Source organism: Helobdella robusta (assembly GCF_000326865.2).
Source record: "Helobdella robusta unplaced genomic scaffold HELROscaffold_21, whole genome shotgun sequence".
Classification (NCBI taxonomy): domain Eukaryota; kingdom Metazoa; phylum Annelida; class Clitellata; order Rhynchobdellida; family Glossiphoniidae; genus Helobdella; species Helobdella robusta.
In genome coordinates this window covers 956,512-960,934 of record NW_008704124.1, presented here as the reverse complement: position 1 = coordinate 960,934, position 4,423 = coordinate 956,512, and the positions used below count along the sequence as shown (strand labels likewise).

The following is a 4,423-nucleotide window of genomic DNA, read 5'->3' as shown; positions in this document are numbered from 1 at the left end:
ATAATGTACACTCGTATCTCATGCAAACACAATTAATTACACATACACCACACACACATACACACACATGCACCCACACATGCACGCACACACACACCATTTGTGGTCTGAGGTATGAGAGTGCACCAGGTGAGAGGCCATTCATGGCGGCTGCAATGGCGGTGGGTGGGAGGAGTCCCGGTGGTGGGATGCTGGAGGGGTCTATTCGACCCATGGCATCTGTTGGCGTGTTTGTTTTTCTTGTTGGTGACTACCGTTATTGTTGTTGTTGTTGGTGGTGGTGGTGTGATGTTGAGTTTGATGTCGCCGTTGTTTTTGTTGCTAAGTTTCTGCTTGACATCGTTAAAGTTTTGTTTGCTGGCGTTAGTTTATATTTGTGCGCTATATCATTAGATTTGTGATATATGATTAGATTTGTCTTATATAATTAGATTGTTTTTTTTCAAATTGATGGCCAGCATAGATCATTTTTCTTTTCATATTTACAATATATTTTATTATTTTTTTTAAAACAATCAAATTACTTATGACTTTTTAAAAAATTGATTTTCAAAAAATGTTACAACTGCCTTCTGGCACTTGAAAAAACTGAACTAAACAAAAAACAATAAGAACGATTGAAACAATGACAAAATGATGAAAATAAAATGTGACCCATTTGTGACTGTTTGGACTTGTGGTCGGGGGGTGAGACAGAATTTGGTGGGCCGATAGTGATTGGAGAGGAAGGCCCCTTGGAGCCTGATATATTCTGGAAAGATAGTCATTGTTATTAAATAAATATTAAAGTAATCATTAAAATGGTTTAAAAAAAATTTTTTTATAACCGGGAAATCTTACAGTACATGCTGTATTACCTAACGGCATAAGGACTATGATCAACATAACAAAAACAAACTTCCTCACTTCACCATCATCACATCCTCTCATTACCATATTGTCACAGCGTAACGTACATCACATTTTCACCACTTTGTCACCATAATATCATTATATCATCACCACATATCGTCACCACATAGCTCAGGCGGTTTGGAACATCTATAGTACCATGTTTCGCATTGACCTGGTTCAAATCTGTTAGTCCAACTTTGAAATTTTATTTGACACTTTTTGCGTATGTTGTAAATGGTTCTGACCTAAACATCCATGCAAGTACACTTATAAGCTGTCAACTGTAGCAGAAAATGTGCAGTCTTTGTTCGTGCAACTAAGACTGTCAGACAATTTGAATGAAAACCGATGAAAAGTAATGATCGAAGATGTGAACCTCTTTGTTGTTGTGTCTGTTCTGCGATGAGTTGGAGCAGTGCGATGACGACTCGCTGCGGGGACTGCAGGCCACCACTAGGTCCTTTCTGCACGATGACGAGGAAATCTTTTCGGAGAAACTGCCAGCATCCCTGCTCTGTGGTCTGGTGCCGTTCATTGGCGTGGAGGACTGCAGAGATGGATGGATGGATGGATGGATGGATGAAAAATTGAATGAATGAATAAAAAGAAATAAGAACACTGCGAATCAAAGTGAGCATGAAACAAAGAATAATAAAACAAATGAACACAAAACTCACAAATAAACAAACAAATGAGTGAAACAACAACAACACACGTTTAGACGGCATTTTCCCCGAGATCGGGGGTTGCCGTTTGGCTACCTATGATGAAACCGAAATACCCCTCGACGCCATCCACATCTGTCACTCGCCTCAGTATCACGCAACCCCGCTTTCACCCTGTCCTTCTCCACCTGCTCTCTCCATCCCAATCGCGGACGACCCCTTCCTACCACTCCTTCAACCTCGAACTCCAACGCTCGCCTAATCCCGACCCTTTCATCCCTTCTCAACACATGTCCATACCACCGCAATCTCGATCTCCTTATCAATGTCACAATGTCCTCATTCAGTCCCATCATTGACATCAGCTCTGTACTACTCCTCCTATCCTCCACTTTAACCCCACACATCATCCTCACCATAGCTCTTTCAGCCCTCTGCAGTACACTTTCCTCCTCTCTCCTCAACACCCAAGTTTCACCACCATATACCATCGCTGCTCTCACACATGCTTTATATACCCTCCCTTTCATCTTCACTGACCATTTCTTTCCACAAAATACCCCACCCAGTTCCCTAAATTTCATCCATCCCACACGAACTCTAAACACATGTACAATCTTCGTTTCTTCTTTCTATAATTCTCCTGCAACATTCTCACCATGAACAACGCATCCACCGTTCCCTACCAGGCATAAACCCACACTGCATTTCATTAACTGTCACCATATTTCTCAACCTCCTTCCTCTCAAGCACCCTCTCCACTACCTTCATTCCGTGCTCTAGCAATTTCACACCCCTATATGACCCACAATCTCTCACATCTCCTTTGCCCTTATACAACGGCACCAACACACTGTGTCGCCAATCCTCAGGTATACCTTCATCTCAAACATACTGTTAGCAATTCTCATCATAACTTCAATTCCTATCACCCCACTCGCTTTTATATGTTCTGCCGCCACTTCCGAAACCCCTGTCGCCTTACCTAGTTTTATTTCTCTAACTGCTTTCTCTACTTCCTCCATCGTCACCTTCTCTATAGGTCCGTGTGTAACCGCGGATTCCACATCTCCATCCCACTCATTCTCTTCATTCATCAACCTTTCCATATGAGCTTTCCACACCTGAGCTTTTTCCTCCTCATCTATGCACAACTTGCCAGATCTATCCCAAACACATCCATTCCCTATAACATCTTTCCTATCCCTCATTGACTGCTTTGCTACTTTGAACATTTTCCTCGAACTCACATCAAATTCCATTTCCTTCATTAACCTATCTGATGCTTTCGTCATTGCAGTTGCCACTGCCTGTTTTGCAACCTTCTTAGCCTTCCTATACTCAGACTCCGCTTCCTCCGTCATGTCCCTTCTCCATATCCTAAACCTCTCCTTCTTGACTTCCAAAACCCTTCTTATATCTTCATCCCACCACCACGTCTCACCATGCCTACACTTTCCTTTCGTCCATCCACATACTTTATCTGCCGTAGCCAACACACAGTCCCTGTATCTCTCCCAAACATCTCCATCCTTACCACTCTCCCAATTTTCAGCCACCTTCACTTCAAATGACTTCCTCACCTCTGCATCCTGCAACTTCCATGTCTTTTTCTTTGCCACAAACTTATCCTTCTTCCTCCTCCCCATTTTTTTTGATGTCACATCCATCACAACCATACTATGCTGCAACATACCAGGTATCGCCTTCACATTCTTCACATACTTCCTATGTTTGGCTCTTACCAATATATAGTCTATCATCGATCTATGTTCCCCTGACCTATAAGTAATCAATCGCGCTGGTTAATAATAAATAATAATACTTATGATGACGGAAACAAATGAGTGAAAGAACGAACGAATTGAAAAAATCGTTAATGAATTTAGAGACGAGTAGCACAAATAAATAAATGTATGGACACAGGAAGAATATTTATGGTGAGTCCAGAAATGTTTTGAATCATGTTGAATTGGAGATTTGATGTTTTAATAAATGAACGGATGGATAGATTAACAGATGGAAATTTGATTGTTGTGATCGGCGAAGAATGGAAAACTTGATTGAAGCAGACAGGATGAATTTATTTGCGGAACGTTCTATAAGCAAGTTTAAAATTAAATTAAAAAATAATTTGTCGCTTACATTGCTGAATTATAAAAATTATAAATATATATACAATAAACAATAATAATGGGAAATATCAAACGTTATAAATGCCGTAAATATGCTCCAAATAAATTCAAATTATGAAAGATGGAGTGAAGGAAGAGGAATCGGTGAAAAAACGACAGCGGAACAGTAGTTTCCATATAAAGTAGGTAATAAAAACTTCAGAATAGATTATATTAACATAAAAACTGCATAAAATTTTCTGAGCAAGAAGGAACATTCAGCCGATTCTGAAATCCATAGCGAGGCAACATGGATATAATAACAAAGAACAATAACCACAATTTGACGACCAACTATATGAAAACCAACAACGACGACGACAACGACAACAATAACAACAAGAATAACAACAACAGCAACAACACCAACAACAACAGCAGCAGCAACAACAACAACAGCAACAACAACAACAGCAACAACAAAACGCCACCTACCTGTCTATCGTCATCAACCACGAGATCCTGCTCACTCTTCTCGCCATCGCTCTCCTAAGAATCAATTATTAAAGTTATTTTTATCACAAAATTGAATCATTCTAGCAAAATATTCAATTGTTATTTTGATAACCAAGTGAAATAATTTAAATAAGTAGAAATATTATTATTATTATTATTTAAAAATAAGAACAAGTTTGCTATTTAAATTTAAAAATAATAAATTGATGATTGGGGCGGTCAAAATCGATTTC

The 4,423-nt window shown here is 39.5% G+C and overlaps 1 protein-coding gene across 1 annotated transcript in view; it reads right to left on the bottom strand.

Moving 5' to 3' along the window:
- The window catches only part of HELRODRAFT_99110 (hypothetical protein), a 13,885-nt gene extending 9,675 nt beyond the window's left edge, over positions 1–4,210 (bottom strand). The window contains exons 1-4 of the mRNA XM_009018300.1: positions 4,170–4,210; positions 1,271–1,441; positions 655–751; positions 98–219 (exon numbers count right to left, since the gene is read on the bottom strand). The gene's annotated coding sequence lies outside the window, so the exon portion shown is untranslated. The remainder of the gene's footprint in view (positions 1–97; positions 220–654; positions 752–1,270; positions 1,442–4,169) is intronic.
- Positions 4,211–4,423: the final 213 nt, after the last annotated feature.